Below are 22,037 nucleotides of genomic sequence, written 5' to 3'. Positions count from 1 at the left end.
ACAAGCTGTATGGATGAGAGTAGGGACTGCAGGAAGGATGTGAGAACTCACCACGGCACCATGGTACAAGGAGGCATTCAAGTGGGGGGAAGAAATAGGAACGTAGTAATGCTAGGGGACAGTATAATTAGGGGGATAGATACTGTTCTCTGCGGCCGTGAGCTTGAGTCCCAAAGGCTGTGTTGCCCGCCGGTGCCGGGGTTAAGGACATCTCCTTCAGGCTGGAGAGGAACTTGGAGTGGGAGAAGTGGGATCCAGTTATCATTGTCCACGTTGGTACCAATGACGTTGATAGGACTAGAGGAGATTCTGTTGAATGAATTTGAACAGTTAGGAGCTAAATTAAAAAGCAGAACCTCCAAGGTATTAATTTATGGGTTACTACATGAGCCACGGGCAAACTGGCATAGGGTAGATAAAGTCAAGGAGTTAAATGTGTGCACAAAGATTGGTGTGAGAAGAATGGGTTTCAGTTCATGGGGAACCGGCACCAGTACTGGGGTAGATGAGAGCTGTTCTGGTGGGATGGGCTTTACTTGAACCGTGCTAGGACCAGTGTCCTGGCGAATTGAATAACTAGGGCTGTAAAGAGGCTTTAAACTAAATAGAGGGGTGGAGGGTTCTGGAGAGGGGATACGTAGGCTTACAAAGCAAAAGGATATCTAGGCTTACAAAACAAAAGGATATGGCAGCATTGCAGGGCATATTCTGGTCGCCACATTACCAGAAGGATATGGAGGCATTGGAGAGGGTGCAGAGGAGGTTTACCAGGATGCTGCCTGGCCTGGAGGTTATTAGCTATGAGGAGAGGTTGGAGAAAGTTGGATTGTTCTCACTAGAGTGACGGAGATTGAAGGGCGACTTGATACAAAATTATGAGTGGCATGGACAAAATAAATAGTCAGAAGCTTTTTCCCAGGGTGGAAGAGTCAGTTACTAGGGGACATAGATTTAAGGTGAGAGGAGAAAACTTTAGAGGAGATGTGCGGGGCAAGTTTTTTACGCAGAGGCTAATGAGTGTCTGGAATTCGCTGCCAGAGGAGGTGGTGGAAGCAGGTACGATAGTGGTGTTTAAGAGGCAGCTTGACAAATAAATGAATAGGATGGGAATAGAGGGATATGGATCCCGGAAGTGCAAAATATTTTAGTTTGACAGGCAATATGATCGGCGCAGGCTTGGAGGGCTGAAGGGCCTGTTCCTATGCTGTACTTTTCTTTGTTCTTTGTTCTTTGTAAGATTCAGGCTTGGACTGATAAGTGCCAATTAACATTCGTGCCACACAATTGCCAGGCAATAACCATCTCCAACAAGAAAGAACCTAAACCGCTTCTCGACCAGTCTGTACCACTATTGATGGAGGAGGAAGTCCACATTACAGGAACTGGTTGATAATCCCCTTGTTTCTGCAGTAAGGGGGTAATTGAAGTTTTGCTGCACCACATTTTGAGGTTCGACCTTCCTGGATTATCCTGTTGTCTCTGAGCATTAAAGATCCACCAGACCCAGAAAAAAATATTCAAAAAAAATTTTTTTTTCATTATTTTCATTTTCTTTCAACATTTCTGTTAATTTGTTAGAAAAATTTCAGAGATGGGGAGAAAAAGAATATTTGACTGACGGTCCTAAATTGTCCAAATAGGTAATGAATAGTCTATCACTTTCTGATAGGCTTGGAAGGTGAAGATGGTGTTGGGCAACCAACGATGGGAGTGTGGGGGGTGGGGGGGTGTGGTCAGAGAGGTTTGGGGAGGAGATTCCAGTGCTTAGGGCCCAGGCAACTTAAGGCGCAGCCTCCAATTTTGGAGCAATCAAAATCAGGGGGGTGTGCAATAATTGCTCGAACCTAGACTTGAACATAGAGGAACTGTAGGTTTCAGGAGAGCAGTCAGGTGATGTGCTGGACGACTGCCCATCACAACTGGAAAGTCAGGAGTGCAACTGTCTCATTACGCTGTGCAGTCAACCAGTAAATCATTCCTACAAAAATAAAATACCGCAGAAGCTGGAAATCTGAAATAAAAACAGAAAATGCTGGAAAAACTCAAGTAAATAAGGAGGGTACACTTATGTATGAACAATGTAAAATGTGGTAAAATATATTCAATGACAGAATCCATATGCATCACATTGTCTTTATTCATTCATGGGCATTACTGACAAGGCCAGCATTTGTTGCTCAATCCTAATTGCCCTTGAACTGAGTGGCTTGCTAGGCCATTTCAGAGGACAGTTAAGAGTCAACCACATCGCTGTGGGTCTGGAGTCACATAAGTACGGCAGATTTCCTTCCCCAGGAGCATTTTTATGACAATGGTTTCATGGTCATCATAAGACTTTTAATTTCCAGATTTTTATTGAATTCAGATTCACCATCTGCTGTGGTGGGATTCAAACTCCGGGGCATTACCCTGGGTCTCTGGAATACTAGTCCATGACAATACCACTATGCCACCGCCTCCCCATCTAAGTACAGTACATTCACTGGCTCCCCATTACCCACACAATATGTTACTTCTTCGAAGAATTCCAATAAATTGGTTAAACATGATTTCCCTTTCATAAAACCATGTTGACCCTGCCCAATTATCTTGAATTTATCCAAGTTTCCTGCTATAAAGTCTTTAGTAATAGCTGCTAACATTTTCCCTATGACAGATGTTAAGCTAACTGGCCTGTAGTTTCCCGTTTTCTGTCCCCCTCCCTTTTTGAATAAAGGAGTTACATTTGCTATTTTCCAATCTAATGGAACCTTCCCTGAATCTAGAGAATTTTGGAAAATTAAAATCAATGCATCAAGTATCTCACTAGCCACTTCTTTCAAGGCCTCAGGGTGAAACCCATCAGGACCCAAAGACTTGTCAGCCTGCAGTTCCAACAGTTTGCTAAGGCCCACTCCCCCGGTGATTGTAATTTTCTTGAGTTCCTCCCTCCCTTCCATTTCCTGATTTACAGCTATTTCAGCGATGTTACTTGTATTCTCTATAGTGAAGACTGAAGCAAAATACCTGTTTAATTCATCTGACAGCTCCTTATTTTCCATTATTAATTCCCCAGACTCATTTTCTATGGGACCAATACTCACTGCCTTAACAATTTTTTTAAAAAAAATCTATAGAAACTCTTAATATCTAATTATATTTCTAGCTAGTTTTCTCTTGTACTATAATTTTTCCCTTATCAATCTTTTAATCATTCTTTGCTGTTTTTTATATTCTGTCCAATCTTCTGATCTGCCGACCATCTTTGTGCAATTATATGCTTTTGCTTTAAGTTTGATACTATCTTTAACATTTTTAGTTAACCACGAATAGTGGGTCCTCCCCTTGGAATTTTTCTTTCTTGTTGGAATGTATCTATTCTGTGTATTCTGAAATATCCCCTTAAATGTCCACAACTGCATTTCATTGACCTATCCCTTAACCTAATTTTCCAGTTCACTTTAGCTAGCTCTGCTTTCATGCCCTCATAATTGGCCTTATTTGAGTTTAAAACACAAGTCGTAGATCCACTCTTCTCTCCCTTAAACTGAATGTAAAATTCAATAATATTATGATCATTGCTACCTAGGGGTGCCTTCACTATGAGGTTATCAATTAAACCTATCTCATTGCTCAATGCCAGGTCTAGCAAAGCCTGCTCTCTGGTTATCTCTAGAACATGCTGTTCTAAGAAACTATCCCAAAAACATTGTGAATCCCTCATCTAGGCTACCTTTGCCCATCTTGTTGTTCCAGTCTATATGCAGATTAAAAACCCCCATATGATAATCAATGTACCTTTCTAACAATCTCCCACTATTTCTCCTTTCCTATCCTACTGTGTGATTACTGTTAAGGGGCCTGTACACCACTCCTACAAGTGACTTCTTGCTTTAATCATTCTTCACCTCTCCCCAAACTGCTTCTACATCCTGGTCTCCTGAACTTATGTCATCCCTGTCTATTGTGCTAATGTTGTCTTTAATTAATAGAGCCACCCCTCCATCTTTTCCTAACTTCCTATCCTTCCTAGAAGTCACATACCCTTCAATATTCAGGTTCCAATCTATGTCATCCCACGGCCATGTCTCTGTAATGGCTATTAGATCGTACTTATTTATCTCTATTTGCACTATCAGGTCATCTGTTTTGTTCTAAATGCTACATGCATTCAGATGCAGAGCCTTATGTTTTGTCCTTTTATGATTTTTGTAACTCTAGCCTTGTCTGTTGATTTGTACCTAATTTGGTGCCTAGCTTCTCATTCTGACTGTACAGAACCTCTTTCGCTGTATGTCATTGGTACGTACAGGATCACAACTACTGGATCCTCCTCTTCCCACTGTAGTTCCTTTCCAGTCCTGAAAGATGTCCTGAACCCTGGCACTGGGCAGGCAACACAGCCTTCTGGACTGTTGCTTTTTGATGCAGAGAACAGTGTCAATCCCCCTCACTATACTGTCCCCTACTGCCACTAACATTTGTGTTTTGCTCTTCCCGCTTGAATGGCTTCCTGTCCAATGGTGCCATGGCCAGTCTGCTCACCCACCTTGCTTTCATCCAGGTTGTGAACACCTCCAACCTGTTTGACAATTGCAAAGTCTGAGTCTCCTCCATTCCTGTCTGCTCGGTCCCTTTAACTGCCTCACCCATGGCCACATCCTCCTATCCCTCACCACTGACCAAAACAGGCGCCCCTATTCTAAGAGGTGTGACCATGTTCTGGAACAAAGTGTCCAGGTATTTCTCCTCCTCCCTATGTTGCACAGTGTCTGCAGTTCAGCTTCCGGATCAATAATCCTGTTTTGGAATTCCTCTAGTTGCTGACACTTTCTGCAGACTTGTTTGTCCTGGATCACCTTGGCATCCAAAAGTTCCCACTTTCCACAGCTGCAACATAACACTTGTCCTGTCATTGTTAATTTTGTTATTTAGTCAATTTAATTACTTTCTTAATTTACTTAGAATTCCTATGTATATTACAATTTACTGTGCTTAATAAATGCTAGTATCACTTAAGTTATATGTTTCTTAATTACATAGGTATGTGTTTAGGTACTTATTTTGATTATATTATTTTTATTTATTATATTTTAAAATTTTAGTTCTTTTTATTTACAGATCTACCTTAACTCCAGTGCCCTAACCTAGCTTTTAATACACTGTCCCTTACACAAAGCACTTAACTGCCAATCACCTTACTTCCCCGACTGCCCACTGAAGAAGAGCCATATGGACTTGAAACATTAACTATATTCCTCTCTGCAGATGCTGTCAGACCTGCTGAGTTTTTCCAGCTATTTTTGTTTTTGTTTCAGATTTCCAGCATCCACAGTATTTTGCTTTAAACCTACTCCCCCGACTGCCCCCGGCTCCAAACGGCTCCCTCCTCCAGCTCTCCACGACTCCCTCGGCTCCCCATGACTGCTCCCTCCGAGCTCCCCTCCTCTGGTACCCCCCCCCCCCCCCCCCCCCCCCCCACTGACTCCCCCCTCCGGCTTCACCTGACTGCATCCAAATCTAACCAACTCCCCCAGACAGCCGAATCCCCCCTGACTGCCAATTCCCCTGACTCTCCCCCAACTCTCTCTGACTGTCCAACACCACGACTACCCAAGTCCCACCACTCTCCCTGCTACCCGGCTCCCTCCTCTCTGATTTTAAACAGCGAAGCTCCTGGCTCCCTCCTCTCTGATTTTAAACAGCGAAGCTCCTGGCTCCCTCCTCTCTGATTTTAAACAGCGAAGCTCCTGGCTCCCTCCTCTCTGATTTTAAACAGCGAAGCTCCTGGCTCCCTCCTCTCTGATTTTAAACAGCGAAGCTCCTGGCTCCCTCCTCTCTGATTTTAAACAGTGATGATCCCGGCTCCCTCCTCTCTGATTTTAAACAGCGAAGTTCCTGGCTCCCTCCTCTCTGATTTTAAACAGCCAAGTTCCTGGCTCCCTCCTCTCTGATTTTAAACGGCGAAGCTCCCAACTCCCTCCTCTCTGATTGTAAACAGTGATGATCCCGGCTCCCTCCTCTCTGATTTTAAACAGCGATGCTCCCAACTCCCACCTCTCTGATTTTAAACAGTGATGATCCCGGCTCCCTCCTCTCTGATTTTAAACAGCGAAGTTCCTGGCTCCCTCCTCTCTGATTTTAAACAGCCAAGTTCCTGGCTCCCGCCTCTCTGATTTTAAACAGCCAAGTTCCTGGCTCCCTCCTCTCTGATTTTAAACAGCGAAGTTCCTGGCTCCCTCCTCTCTGATTTTAAACAGCCAAGTTCCTGGCTCCCTCCTCTCTGATTTTAAACAGCGAAGCTCCTGGCTCCCTCCTCTCTGATTTTAAACAGCGAAGCTCCCAACTCCCACCTCTCTGATTTTAAACAGTGATGATCCCGGCTCCCTCCTCTCTGATTTTAAACAGTGATGCTCCCGGCTCCCTCCTCTCTGATTTTAAACAGCGAAGCTCCTGGCTCCCTCCTCTCTGATTTTAAACAGTGATGCTCCCGGCTCCCACCTCTCTGATTTTAAACGGCGAAGCTCCCGGCTCCCTCCTCTCTGATTTTAAACAGTGAAGTTCCCAGCTCCCTCCTCGCTGATTTTAAACGGCGAAGCTCCCGGCTCCCTCCTCGCTGATTGTAAACAGTGAAGTTCCCAGCTCCCTCCTCGCTGATTTTAAACGGCGAAGCTCCCGGCTCCCTCCTCTCTGATTTTAAACAGCGAAGCTCCCGGCTCCCTCCTCTCTGATTTTAAACAGCGAAGCTCCCGGCTCCCTCCTCTCTGATTTTAAACAGTGATGCTCCCGGCTCCCACCTCTCTGATTTTAAACGGCGAAGCTCCCGGCTCCCTCCTCGCTGATTGTAAACAGTGAAGTTCCCAGCTCCCTCCTCGCTGATTTTAAACAGCGAAGCTCCCGGCTCCCTCCTCTCTGATTTTAAACAGCGAAGCTCCCGGCTCCCTCCTCTCTGATTTTAAACAGCGATGCTCCCGGCTCCCTCCTCTCTGATTTTAAACAGCGAAGCTCCCGGCTCCCTCCTCTCTGATTTTAAACAGTGATGCTCCCGGCTCCCTCCTCTCTGATTTTAAACAGCGAAGCTCCCGGCTCCCTCCTCTCTGATTTTAAACAGTGATGCTCCCGGCTCCCACCTCTCTGATTTTAAACGGCGAAGCTCCCGGCTCCCTCCTCGCTGATTGTAAACAGTGAAGTTCCCAGCTCCCTCCTCGCTGATTTTAAACAGCGAAGCTCCCGGCTCCCTCCTCTCTGATTTTAAACAGCGAAGCTCCCGGCTCCCTCCTCGCTGATTTTAAACAGTGGGACCTGCCCTCCTCTTCAGTTGGTTCCTATTTGTTACTTCGTTCCTCACACCAATGTGGTTAATTCTGAACTGCCCTCTGAAATGGCCAGGTGAGACAGTCAATTGTATCAAAATCACCACGGTGCTTGAAGAAATTGACTCACCACCTTCTGCTGGCGGCCAGTGATGGTGAATAAATTCCAGCCTTCCCAGTGATATCCAGATCCTGAGAATGAATAAAGGGAACAGTTCCAGAGATACAGTTTTTTAGTTGAGTGAAACCTATTCTATCGAATAATTAAAGTTAGTGAATTGTTAAAACGCTATAATAATAACTTCTCTACCTGGTCCACGCTCTTGCGGCTGAACAAGCTGCTGCCTAAACTCCCGGTTAAACCATAAAATGGGGAAATAGAAAGTGGAAATGCAGTAACTGTATCAAAACCACCAAACTCTTAAAGGAACTTTCACGTATGAATGGAAAGATCCAGTGCATTTTATCCAATGAGACCCGAGTGCACAAACCTATAATTCTCATACTGTCGTGATTTTGTATCGAGCCACATCCTAACTGACCTTCTGTCATAAGGTCAGAAGTGGGGATCTTCGCTGATGATTGCACAATGTTCAGCACCATTCACGACTGCTCAGATACTGAAGCAGTCCATGTCCAAATGCATTAGTTCCGTTTTAAAAATCTTAATCTTGTTTTCAAATCCCTCCATGGCCTCTCCCCCCCACATCTCTGATCGCTTCCAAGCCAAAAGCCGCTGAGATATCTGTGCTCACCTACCTCTTGAGCATCCCCAATTTTTATCACTACAGCATTGGCGGCCGTGCCTTCAGCTGCCTGGACCCTAAGCTCTGGAATTCCCTCCCTAAACCTCTGTCTGTCTGTCTCTCTTTCTTTAAATATGTTCTTTAAACCCAATCTCTTTGACCAAGCTTTTGATTGCCCCTCCCTAATATCGCCTTATATGCCTCAGTGCCAAACTTTGCTTGATAAAACTCCTGTGAAGCTCCTTGGGACATTTTATTACATTAAAGGTGCTATATAAATGCAGGTTGGTGTTTTTATAGAAATGCAAATCTTTCTTTCTCAGAAGAAGGGAGTTCTTGTTGTGAGGGGCGGGGTGGGGGGGTGGGGGGGGAGGGGGCGGTGGGGGGTGGGTGTAGATGGTGGGTCTCCATTGACCACCAGGACTAGAGTGATGGCGTTATTACCTACTGATCAGATTATTCTAGACTCCATCCCTCTTAAAGCAACCATCTGATTAATAGAGACTGTTTGGGGGAACCTCATTAATTGACTGGTGCTTATCTACGCTTGCACAACTGTTGTAAGGCAATGACTCAGGCAGGACGGTGTGGCAAAAGCAAAGTGGAGCTAACTTTTTCTCCCTATCCTTCAACCCTCCACAGAGGCTGGCTGACCTGCTGAGTGTTGCCAGCATTTTCTGTTTTTATTTCAGATTTTCGGCATCTGCAGGATTTTGCAATTCCACCAGCACTAGTGTTCTCTTTAAACAATTTGAGTTTTGGACAAACTTGGATTAAAATCCAGGGGAATTTCAAAGGTTTTTAAACAAGAAAACAGAAAAAATATCTGGAGTTCTGAAATGGCTGATTTGGTCATCCTGTCTTGTAAAATAGGAAGGAAATGCATTTTTACACAAGCGATTTCCACAAACTCCATCTGGCCTTCCTGTAACAAGCCCAGGCAACTTGAGTAAGAGAAGAAAGAACTTGAGTGTTTCACTGCCTCAGGACATCCCAAGGTACTTTACAGCCAAAGTGCTTTTGAAGCGTAGTCACTGTTGTAATGTAGGAAATGCAGCAGCCAATTTGCACACAGCAAGCTCCCACAAACAGCAATGTAATAACCTGACAGCAGGCGGGATCTCTATTTAATGTCTCAGCCAAAGATGGCACCTCTGACAGTGCAGCACTCCCTCAGTACTGCAGTGTTTGCGTGGATTTAGGATTGCCACCCCTCCAGGATTGGACTGGAGTCTTCAGGAATTGAAGATCAATCTCCAGGGTGCTGCTGTATACAACCCTGGAGAAACCTGTGGAACTCTCTACCACAGGGGGCTGTGGAGACCAAGTGACTGAATGTATTTGAGAAGGAAAGAGCTATATTTCTACTCTCTAAAGGTGTCAAGGGGCATGGGGAGAGAGCGGGAGTGTAGCATTGAGAAAGAGGATCAGCCATGATCATATTGAATGGTGGAGCAGGCTCAAAGGGCCGAATGGCCTACTCCTGCTCCTAATTTCTATGTTTCTAAAAATCATCAGAACATTAAAAAAGATTGTTTTTTGTCATTTTCTTTGAACATTTCTCTTGACCTGTTTATCCATTTTCAATATTTTTATAATTGGTAAAATAGGCTGTTTGGCTGATGGTCAAGCATCATTTCAATTGGATAATGAGTCTTTTTGCTTTCCAATTGGTGGAGGAAGGCAGTACGCCACAAGGAAGGATGTGTTGGCAATTAATGTCTGGAGTGTGCAGGCAAGTTATGTGATGAAGCCTCCAGGAACACATATAATCACAGTTGGCAACACTACCTGGATTGTGGGATAAACTCTACGGAAATGAAAAGGGGAGAGTAGGCTACCCACTGAGCCGTGGCTGAATGGAGGAATTCAACTGGACCAGAATAATTATAGCATCAATGAGAATACTTTATAAACTGTTCCAGCACAGGAAGATGGCTTGCGTGCCCCTGAGGTCAAAGGCACATGGTAAGAGGCTATCAGGTCTAGCCCAAAGACAACAAAAATTAAAAGCAAAATACCGCAGATGCTGGAAATCTGAAACAAAAACAGAAAATGCTGGAAAAACTCAGCAGGTCCAGCAGCATCTATGGAGAGAGAACAGGGTTAACATTTCCAGTCCATATGACCCTTCTTCAGAGCTCCCTCTCCTCAGTCACTCCCTCTCCCCTGGTCATTCCCTCTCCCCTGGTAACTCCCTCTCACCTGGTCACTCTCTATCCCGGGTCACTCCCTCTCCCAGGTCACTCCCTCTCACCTGGTCGCTCCCTTTCTCCTGGGTCACCCCTTCTCCCAGGTCACCCCCTCTCAATGGTCACCCACTCCCCTTGTCACTCCCACTCCCTGGGTCACTCCCTCTCCCGGTCACTCCCATTCCCCTGGTCACACTCTCTTCAGGTCACTCCCTTTCCTGGGTCTCTCCCTCTTGCCTATTCATTCACACTCCCGGTTCACTCCCTCTCAACTGGTCACTCCCCCTCTCCCAGGTCACCCTCTCTCCAGGGCCACTCCCACTCCCCTGGTCACACTCTGTCTCCGGATCACTCCCTCTCCCTGCATCGCTCTGTCATGACCGATGCAGTTGTTAAAGCTGAGTTATTTAAAAATCCCAGAGGGAAACTTGAAACAATTGTTATAACCAATAATTTTAAGTAATACGTTTGAGACACAACTCTAAATTCAGGAATCAGACCACTAGACTGGTCACTCCCTCCTCTTGGATCACTCCGTTTCCTGGGTCACTCCCTCTCGCCTAGTCACTGCCTCTCGCCTGGTCACTCCCTCTCTCTGGGTACTCCCTCTCGCCTGGTCACTCCCTCTCTCTGGGTACTCCCTCTCGCCTGGTCACTCCCTCTCTCTGGGTACTCCGTCTCGCCTGGTCACTCCCTCTCGCCTTGTTACTCCCTCTCTCCAGGTCACTCCTTCCCCCCCAGGTCACTCCTTCTCCCTGGGTCACTACCTGTTCCTGGTCACTCCCTACCCCTTCCCTGGAGTCACTCCCTCTCCCGGGACACCCCTTTCCACGCATTGCTTTTGAAGCCTCCATGTTTAATCCTGCATTGAATTGGACTCCTGTATTTATTACTGGTAAAAATTCCAAAGGGTTGAGTCATCCCCTGTCGACAGTAATTAACAGCTCTACAGCATCACCTGGTTAACAAACAGTGACTGCCACCAACAGCCAACTGGTTTACCACTGACGAACAGAGAAAGAAACTACAAGTTAAGGTTAAAGTTAAGGTAACTGCTACATACAAAGCTTAACTTAATTTTAGAACGAGACCAACGCTTAAAAGCCTTAATATTCCCTCACCCTCACTCACTAAATTCCCCAAGTTTAGCATAATTGAAAGGACCAGGATGTTCACTGATGATTGCTCAATGTTCAGCACCATCCACAACTCCTCAGAGACTGAAGCAGCCCTTGTTCATATGATAATATTCAGGTTTGGGCTGATTAGTGGCAAGTACCATTTGTACCATACAAGACCATCTCCAACAAGAGAGAATCTAACCATTTCCCCTTGATATTCAATGGCATTACCATCGCTGAATCCCCCACTATCAACTTCCTGGGGGTTACCACTGACCAGAACCTGAACTGGACTAGCTGTATAAATACTGTGGCTACACGAGCAGGTCAGAGTCTGGGAATTCTGTGCCGAGTAACTCACCTCCTGACTCCCCAAAGCCTGTCCACCATCCACTAGGTACAAGTCAGGAGTGTGATGGAATAATCTTCACTTGCCTGGATGAGTGCGGCTTCAACAACACTCAAGAAGCTGGACACCATTCAGGACAAAGCAGCCCACTTGATTGGCACCCTTCCGCAAATATTCACTCCCTCCACCACCGAGGTACAGTGGCAGCAGCGTGTACCATCTACAAGATGCACTGTGCCAAGTCTTCTTCGACATCACCTTCCAAACCTGTGACCTCTACCACCTGGAACAACAAAGGCAGCAGATAGATGGGAACACCACCACCTGGAAGTTCCCATCCAAGTCACTCACCATCCTGACTTGGAAATATATTGCCGTTCCTTCACCGTGGCTGGGCCAAAATCCTGGAATTCCTTCCCTAACAGCACTGTGGGTGTACCTACACCACATGGGCTGCAACGGTTCAAGAAGGCAGCTCACCACCATCTTCTCAAGGGCAAATAGGAATGGGCAATAAATGCTGGCCCAGCCAACGAAGCCCTCAACCCTATAAAGAATTAAAGCACCATCGGCAGTGCATTCAGATGTATTTCTCTGAAGAACTTTAAGATGTATCTGAGAGATATGACCAAATGATTTCACAATCTGTATCATTCACTCTGTCTCTCGTATGTCAGAGTGATCTCAGGCATTACACCCAAAGCCAATTCAAATTGCAAAGACAAGGGATAAATTATTTACCTGTCGGTGAGTACAGAACAGAAACAGTCCTGAATATTCCCTCACGTGAGCTGCCAGCAACAGAAAGTGAAGGAAAAACTTCTTGCCTGGGGTTTGCCTCCAGTCCTTTCCACCCAATAGCCGATGGTTCTTTCAATCTGACTGATGTTGCTTGTTGACAAATGTTGCATTTCCAGTTTTTCGAGAACAACACGTAATGGCAAATGTTTCTCTTTGTGTAGAATTACATTAAATCTACAGTACAGACCTGCCCACACTGATCAAGAGGCCTGTGTTGGTATTTATATTCTTTCCAATCTAATTTCCTATTCCCACAGTTTCTATTCCCTTCTCCCTTCCTTCATTGCTCTCTGCTCCAACCAGAGCAGTTGGGCAGCGGGTTCCACATTATCAACATACTTTCTTCTGGACTCACACAAAAGTAGAAACAGTTTTTCCACATCTAACCTCTGGAACCTCTTCATGGTTTTTAAGACCTCACTCAGGCCTCCACTTAGGGCAGGAATTTACAGGCTGTCGAAAATGGACCATGTTCACAGGGCCACGATGTACAAAACTCTAGGTAAATGAGGAAGAAAATGTACCCAACATTGCCCTCATCCTGATGGCAACCTTTGTGTGTGGTTGCATCAAGCTGTGCGTAGACCCTCAGTACGCAAACACCAAGTGTCACTACGTGCTGAGGTTTTACCTGTCCCCGGTGTTGCGAAGGATGGGTCTCGGAACGCTCCAAGTAGTTGGACCGTGCTGTACCATCTGTCCCTCATGGGAAAATTTATGCAGTGAAAGCTTTGACCACAAGTCCATCAGGCAGTGGTCGGCACTACCCGAGAGGCCCTGAGGGAAAATGATCCTATCAGATGGTTTCCCCAAGCAGACTGTCAAAGTCATTTGGCAGAATGCCTCATCGCCAGAACTTTCAAGCAAGCACCAAGACATAGCTTGGCTGGTGGTGAGAAAGGCCCTCCTCATCAGACCCTTCCTACACGCCAGGAGCCTCACCCCCCTCAGCACGTTGTCCTCGAGTTAGCTGTGGTGGGGAAGAGACCATTGTACACCTCCTTGTGGAATGTGCCTTTGCAAAGAAGATCTGGAGAGAGATGCAGTGGTTTTTGTCAAGGTTCATCTTGAGCAGTTCCGGGACACAGGACTCTGTGCCTTATGGGCTGTTCCCAGACACACACACTGAGACAAATATCAACTGCAGCTGGAGGATCATTAACTTTAATCTGCTGGCCTTCCAGTGCAAAGAGTTGTCCACGACCGAGTTTTGCAGACTAGCACATTCCAGGTTCAGGTGCTGGGGTATCACACGGAAGATTGGGGCAGCTGTCGCAAAGGCGCAATGAGGCAAGGTCACTGTCTCAGGTCTTTCAACCATAGCACACCGAGGGGCTGGGGACATTGGAAAACCCCCTGGGATGTGTGCCTGACATGGAATGTACATTGTAACTAGCAAGAGTATTGAAATTGTATTGAGGCACCTCAGAGGGCAACATTTTGTATGTTGACAAATTGAAGTTTATTGCACTTTCTGTAATTTTCAAGTTGAAAATTTTGTAATGTATTTTTATAAATTTTATGAATGAAGTACATATGTATTCTTTATTCATTAATGGGATGAGGGCTTTGCTGGCTAGGCTAGCATTTATTGCCCATTCCTTGTTGCCCTTGAGAAGGTGGTGGTGAGCTGCCTTCTTGAACCGCTGCAGTCCCTGTGGTGTAAGTGCACCCACAGTGCTGTTAGGGAGGGAGTTCCAGGATTTTGACCCAGCGACAGTGAAGGAACGGTGATATATTTCCAAGTCAGGATGGTGAGTGACTTCGAGGGGAACTTCCAGGTGGTGGTGTTCCCATCAATCTGCTGCCCTTGTCCTTCTAGATGATAGTGGTCGTGGATTTGGAAGATGCTGTCAAAGGACCCTTGGTGAATTCCTGTGGTGCTACTGTGCGTCGGAGGTGGAGGGAGTGAATGTTTGTGAATGGGGTGCCAATCAAGTGGACTGCTTTGTCCTGGACAGTGTCAAGCTTCTTGAATGTTGTGGGTGCTGCATTCATCCAGGCAAGTGGAGAGTATTCCAACACACTTCTGACTTGTGCCTTGTAGCTGGTGGACAGGCTTTGGGGAGTCGGGAGGTGAGTTACTCTTCACAGGATTCCTAGCCTCAGACCTGTTCTTGTAGCCACAGTATTTATATGGCTAGTCCAGTTCAGTTTCTGGTTAATGGTAATCCCCAGGATGTTGATATTGGGGGATTCAGTGGTGGTAATGCCATTGAACGTCAAGGGGCAACAGTTGGATTCCATCTTGTTGGAGATGGTCATTGCCTGGCACTTGTGTGGTGCAAATGTTACTTGCCACTTGTCAGCCCAAGCCTGGATATTGTCCAGATCTTGCTGCATTTGGACATGAACTGCTTCAGTATCTGAGGAGTCGCAAATGGTGCTGAACATTGTGCAATCATCAGCAAACATCCCCACTTCTGACCTTATGATGGAAGAAGGGTCATTGATGAAGCAGCTGAAGATGATTGGGCCAAGGACACTACCCTGAGGAACTCCTGCAGTGATGTCCTGGAGCTGAGATGACTGACCTCCAACAACCACAACCATCTTCCTTTGTGCTAGGTGTGACTCCAACCAGTAGAGTTTTCCCCTGATCCCCATTGACTCCAGTTTTGCTCGGGCTCCACATTCGGTCAAATGCAGCCTTGATGTTAAGGGCGGTCACTCTCACCTCACCTCGGGAGTTCAGCTCTTTTGTCCATGTTTGAACCAAGGTTGTAATGAGGTCAGGAGTTAAGTGTCCCTGGCAGAATCCAAATTGGGCGTAAGTGAGCAGGTTATTGCTAAGCAAGTACGCCTTGATAGCACAGTTGATAACCTCTTCCATTACTTTACTGATGATCGAGAGTAGACTGATTAGGTGGTAATTGGCCGGGTTGGATTTGTCCTGCTTTTTGTGTGCAGGACATACCTGAGCAATTTTCCACATAGCTGGGTAGATGCCAGTTTTGTAGCTGTACCGGAACAGCTTGGCTAGGGGTGCGGCAAATTCTGCAGCACAAGTCTTCAGTACTTTTGCTGGAATATTGTCAGGGCCCATAGCCTTTGCAGTATCCATTGCCTGCAGCTATTTCTTGAAATCACGTGGGGTGAATCGAATTGACTGAAGACTGGCATCTGTGAGGCTGGGGACCTCTGGAGGAGGCTGAGATGGATAATCCACTCGGCAATTCTGGCTGAAGATTGTAGCAAATGCATCAGCCTTATCTTTTGCACTGATGTGCTGGTCTCTTCCATCGTCAAGGATGGGGATATTTGTTTAGCCTCCTCCTCCAGTGAGTTGTTTAATTGTCCACCACCATTCACGATTGGCTGTGGCAGGACGGCAGAGCTTAGATCTGATCCGTAGGTTGTGGGATTGCTTATTCCTGTCTATCACTTGCTGCTTATGCTATTTGGCACACAAGTAGTCCTGTGTTATAGCTTCATCAGGTTGACACCTCATTTTTAGGTGTGTCTGGTGCTACTCCTGGCATGCCCTACTGCACTCTTCATTGAGCCAGGGTTGATCCCTGGCTTGGTGGTCATGGTAGAGTGGGGGATATGCTGGGCTGTAAGGTTACAGATTGTGGTTGAGTACAATTCTGCTGCTGCTGATGGCCCACAGCACCTCATGGATGCCCAGTCTCGAATTGCTAGATCTGTTTGAAATCTATCCCATTTAGCACGGTCGTGGTGCCACACAACTCGATGGAGGGTATCCACAATGTGAAGACAGGACTTTGTTTCCACAATGACTGTGTCCTGGGGTCACTCCTACTGATACTGTCATGGACAGATACATCTATGGCAGGCAGGTTGGTGAGGAAAAGTATGTTTTTCCCTCTTGTTAGTTCCCTCACCACCTGCCACAGAGCCAGTCTAGCAGCTATGTCCTTTAGGACTAGGCCAGCTTGATCAGTAGTGATGCTACCGAGCCACTCTTGGTGAAGGGCATTGAAGTCCCCCACCCAGAGCACATTCAACACCCTTGCTACCCTCAGTGCTTCCTCCAAGTTCAACATGGAGGAGTACTGATTCATCAGCTGAGGAAGGGTGGTACCTGGTAATCCACAGGAGGTTTCCTTGCCCATCTTTGACCTGATGCCATGAGACTTCATGCGGTCCAGAGTCGACGCTGAGGACTCCCAGGGCAACTCCCTCCCCACTGTATATCACTCTGCCCCACCTTTGCTGGGACTGTCCTGCTGATGGGACTGGATATACCCAGGGATGGTGATGGTGGTGTCTGGGACATTATCTGTAAGGTATGATTCCATGAGGATGACTACATCAGGCTGTTGCTGTGAGGCAGCTCTCCCAGACGTTAGCAAGGAAGACTTTGAAGGATTGAGTTTGCTGTTATTGTTTCCAGTGTCCAGGTCAATGCTAGGTGGCCTGTCTGGTTTCTTCCCTTTTTTTGTGACTTTGTAGCGGTTTGTTACAACTGAATACCTTGCTAGACCATTTCAGAGGGCATTTTAGAGTCAGCCACATTGCTGTGGGCGTGGAGTCACATGTAGGGCAACAGATTTCCTTCCCTAAAAGGCATTAGTGAACCAGATGGGTTTTTACAACAATTGACAATGGTTCCATTGCCTTTTAATTCCAAATTTTTATTGAATTCAAATTCCACCATTTGGCATGGCAGGACTTGAACCCAGGTCCCCAGGGCATTACTCTATGTCTCTGGATTACTAGTTGAGCAATAATACCACTCTACCATCGCTTCCCCTAAGCTGCTGGTACTCTAGAGCTGCTGGCCAGTCCAATTGGCCGACAGCTGATTATGGCTGTGGGGCAGCCGGATTTCTCATGGGCTGGCTCCCGAACAACTTCTTAATTGTGGGGTGGTGGGGCGGGGAGGGGGGCGAGGGTGGTAGGGTTGGGGAATATGGCACTCTGTAAAATCCAGCCTTTGTCTTCCCTTTTACAGTGAAACAAGCCCCAGCCTGTTCAATCATGTCTGAAGCTTCCTTGTAAATTTTTTCTGAACATTCTTCTGTGTTCCTATATCCCTATATGGAGACCAGAATTTCCGCACAGCATTCTGAATGTGGTCTCACCAAAGTTCAACAGAAATGTAACATTACCTCCCAGTTATTGCATTCTGTGTTCCTCTGGAAATCAATTTCATTTCCATGTTTTCAATCTTTGTGGCTTCACCAAATTGCGTTGCTACTTTAGTGTTTTATGTATCTGTATCTCCCAGATCTCTCTGCTCCTCTACACCATTTAGTTTCTTGACCCATTGCCAGTCAATGGAGGTTTTGTCAAATGACTGTTTGGTCTGCCCGAAACTTGTTGGTCTTCCAGCGCAAAGAGTTGTCCCCAACCGAGTGTTGCAGACTGGCACGTTCCAAAGTCCAGGACTACGTACTGAGGGACGCACTAAAGCTTGGGGCAGCCGCTGCAAAGGCGCAATGGGGAAGGGTCGCTGTCTAAGACCTTTCTGCCACAGTGCACCGAGGGGCTGGGAACTGTTGAGAGCCCCTCAGGCTGCACAGCTCAAAATGAATGTCTGCAGTGAATACTAATTGTATTATAATTGTATTGAAGCACCTCAGAGTGCAACATGATGTATGTTGATAACTTCACTATCATTGTCTGATTGTCTGTATTGACCATATTGAAATGATTGTAATATTCATTGATTGTATTGATGCACCTTGTGATCTATGTGTAAAAGTTGAATCTGATTGTATTTTTGTGATTGTGATTTTGAAATGTTTTGGAATGTTCTTCCAGATATTTTATGAATAAAGTATATTTTTCAAAAAAAAAAGACCCATTAATCATTTCTCTACAGCTTGAAATAGGTTTAAATATTTCCACGACAATGTGACAAAACTGAGCCCCTGAAATATAATGGCCAGCCCCAGCCAATGAATAGTGGTAGCATTATAAAGGATTGCAGCACAGAAATAGACCCAAGTCATTCAGCCCAACTGGTCCATGCTGGTGTTTGTGCCGCACACTAATCTCCTCCCCCTCTACTGCACCTCAACCTCTCAACATTAACTTCTATTCCTTTCTCCCTTATGCATTATACATCTATGCTATTCACTTCAACCGTCCCCTGTGGTGAGCTCCACATGCTTATCATTCTCTGGGTTAAAGTTTTTCTTGAATTCCTGATTGGATTTATTCGTGACTTTTATTTATGGCCTGCGCCTAGTTTTGGTCTCGGCCACGAGTGGAAACATCTTCTCCACGTTAACCCTATCCATAATTTTAAGGACCTCATCAGGCCACCCCAAAGCCTTCTCTTTTCTAGAAAAAAGAGTTCCAGGCTGTTCAGCCATTCCTGATGTTGATAAGCTCTCAGTTCTGGGATCATTCTTATAAATTAGACAGCACCTTCCAAACCCCCGACCACTACCATCTAGAAGGACAAGGGAAGCACACACATGGGAAGACCACCACCTGGAAGTTTCCCTCCAAATCACTCACCATCCTGACTTGGAAATATATCACCGTTCCTTTGCTGTCGCTGGGTCAAAACCCTGGAACTCTCTTCCTAACAGCACTGTGGGTGTACCTACACCAATGAACTGCAGCAGTTCAGGAAGGCAGCTCATCACCACCTTCTCAAGGGCAAATAGGGATGGGCAAAAAAATGCTGGCTCAGCCAGTGATGCCCCCATCCCCTGAATGAATGATAATTAAATAAAACTTTTTGGATCTTTCCCAGTGCCTCCATTTCCTTTCAGTAATATGATTCACAGTTAACCTGATTTTATTCCTTGTTGGTGAAGGGACATCCTGTGGCTTGTTTTTGGTGAACCTGACTTTAACGAAGGGTTTCCGATGGCATGGGTTAGACCTCCCTCTAGTAGGATTCCTGTAATGTGTGGAAATTAGACCTTCCACGGCAGTCCTCAACCCTCTGTCTCCCCCACCTCGGTTTCCCCTGTCTCTATCACACCGACCCCCACCTCTGCTGCAAGGGAGGTTTAGTTAGCCTGATCCCTCCCCCCCCCCCCCACCCCCCCCAGCCCCAGGGCACACTGTTGTGTGTAAATAGCCACAGAGAGGGGTGGGAATGGGGGGTGGGGGGGCGCAGAGGCACATTCCCCGTGTCCCTCCCACCCACTGAGGCTCAGGGCCTCCCCGGAGAGAGATGTCGGTCGCTGATCCAAGGGACATCAGCCAAACCATCCTCTGAGGGTGTGCGTGGGGAATGGAGTGGGCCCCAGAAACAGGCACCTTTCCTGCCAGATGGGAACCACATTCAGCCAAGGCCTGACACTAAATTCAACTCCCCTTCACGGCCCCTCAGTGGAAGCAGGAATTGGGTGGAGTCACTTTCACCCAATTGATGAAACTGCCCAAAATCAAGTCTGCCCTCAAAGTTATTTTGTTTCTGTTTATTAAGTAGAGTCCAAATGACATGGTAGGAGGGGAGCAAGAGACCAAAAAGGAGAGGAGAGGAAGGAAAGAGGGGAGTATGGTGGTGGGGTAAATCAAGAGGATAAATCAAGAGGTTTTCAAAGGTTATCAGGAGTAGTCTGGAAAGTGGAGCTGAGGTCACAGTCAGATCTGCCATGATCTTATTGAATGGCGGAGCAAGCTCGAGGGGCCGAATGGCCTACTGCTCCTAATTCGTATGTTTGCATGTTCGTCTGTAAGAGGAAGTGGAGGGGAGCAGGGTGAGGTTGGGAGGAAGCAAAGAGAGCAAGTGGGGAGGAGGGAGGTGGAAGAGATGTCAAGAGGAAAGGAGGGGAGGTGAGCTGGGAGGAGAAGATGATCACTTCATTTCCTTATGAATTGCTTCTTCTATACATCCAAGTGTTGTTCTTGTTTTCAAACAATGCTTGACAGTTAACTGTCTGTCACTATAAACTGGTGCATTCTCCATGGCAACACCTCTACCAATGAGAGTCCACTTGCCAACCAATCAGCACTTTTCGCATACAGTATAAATAGTTGTTTTTCCTTATATTGGTATTCTTGTGAATTGTCCTGATTGGTGCAAGACAAAAAGCTTCGTCATATCTCTTTATTCAGCAATACTCAAGTTCTGTACTACCAAACGACTATTTGTTGTTCTTTTGTTAGAAATTTTAAAATAATTACATTTATTAAAGTCACTGAGATGTAAAGATTGAAACCTTTGGTTTAACAGATCTTACAGTTTAACAACAAATTTCAACAGAGCTTAGACATAGGAGCAAATTCCTTTGCAAAATATCTTATAATATTCAAACTTCAGTTTACAGTGAGGTTTGACAGCAGAGCAAATAAATATTCTAATTCACAATTAAACTCCCTTAAATTAAAAAAGTCCATCAGGTGGAAAAATCCAAGAGATGAAGTAGCCTGGCAGTAGCAGGAGATAGCGTTATCAGTGGATTCCTGTTTCATGTTTCAATCAGCCGGATGGGAAATGGGGCAACGTATGCAACAGAGTTGCTGAAAAGCTATCATCTGATTTACACACAGTCCCAATTCCAGCTGTCAACAGATTCACCAAAAGGTTTTTCGGGGAGACAGCCTGGGTGGTACATTAATTCTACAATATCATATTTCTTACTTTAACCAGACGATTTGTTTCATTGCGGCACCACCATCAACTCTGTGCTATATTTCCATCGGATTGTTCCAAACCTAGAAGTTACGGCATAGAAACAGTCCAAATGACCCAAGTGTATGGTTCACATGAGCCTCCTCACACTCTTGTTCATCTCACACTATCCTTTAAAAGGATACATTCACAAAACAGTGATAAGCTGTAATGGAACTAACAGGAAATCTAGACATTAAATTTACATTCCCTTCAATATAGAAGATTAATGGATGATCTAGTCAAGGTGTTTTAGATGATTAAAGGATTTGGTGGGGCAGATAGAGGGGAAACTATTTCCTCTGGTCCGGTAGTCCAGAACAAAGAGGCAGAACCTTCAAATTTGAGCCGGGCCGTTTAGGGGTGATGTCAGGAAGCACTTCTTCACATACAGAAAAATGGAATTCTGGAACTCTTGCCCCCAAACCATTGTGGAGGCTGATTGTCAACTGAAAATTTCAAAACTGAGATTAGTAAATTGTTGATGGATAAGAGGATTAAGGGTAATGGAACCAAGGTGGCTAGGTGGAGTTAAAATACAGATCAGCTATGATTTAATTGAATGGCAGAGCAGGCTTGACGGGCTGAATGGCTTCCTACATGTTCCTATGTTCCAGCTTTGAACATTTTTCAAAAAATGTATACAGAAAAGTGAACAGGAGGATGGAAAGGGAATCTGAAACACGTACCAAGAGGTACCTGAGCTTCATGTGTGGCCCAGGTGTGTGATCGAGGGGTGTGGCCCAGGTGTATAGCCCAGGGGTGTGGCTCAGGTGTGTGATCCAGGGGTGTGATCTAGGTATGTGATTCAGGTGTGTGATCCAGGGGTGTGGGCCAGGTGCATGATCCAGGGGTGAGGGTCCAGGTGTGTGATCCAGGGGTGTGATTGAGGGGTATGTTCTGGTTGACAGAATGGGGGTAAACTTTAACTTCAGCAATGGGCTAAATTGATTGGTTGCCTGATTTACACTCCACCTGGGGTGAA

At 45.9% G+C, this 22,037-nt stretch overlaps 1 protein-coding gene across 1 annotated transcript in view; it reads right to left on the bottom strand.

Annotated features, from left to right (window-relative positions):
- The window catches only part of LOC121283602 (transient receptor potential cation channel subfamily V member 3-like), a 48,977-nt gene extending 41,320 nt beyond the window's left edge, over positions 1–7,657 (bottom strand). Inside the window, exons 1-2 of the mRNA XM_041198365.1 lie at positions 7,603–7,657; positions 7,423–7,484 (exon numbers count right to left, since the gene is read on the bottom strand). The gene's annotated coding sequence lies outside the window, so the exon portion shown is untranslated. The remainder of the gene's footprint in view (positions 1–7,422; positions 7,485–7,602) is intronic.
- Positions 7,658–22,037: the final 14,380 nt, after the last annotated feature.

Source organism: Carcharodon carcharias, chromosome 10, assembly GCF_017639515.1.
Source record: "Carcharodon carcharias isolate sCarCar2 chromosome 10, sCarCar2.pri, whole genome shotgun sequence".
Taxonomy (NCBI): Eukaryota; Metazoa; Chordata; class Chondrichthyes; order Lamniformes; family Lamnidae; genus Carcharodon; species Carcharodon carcharias.
Note: the sequence above shows the minus strand (reverse complement) of the source record. Positions and strands in the feature narration are given on the sequence as shown.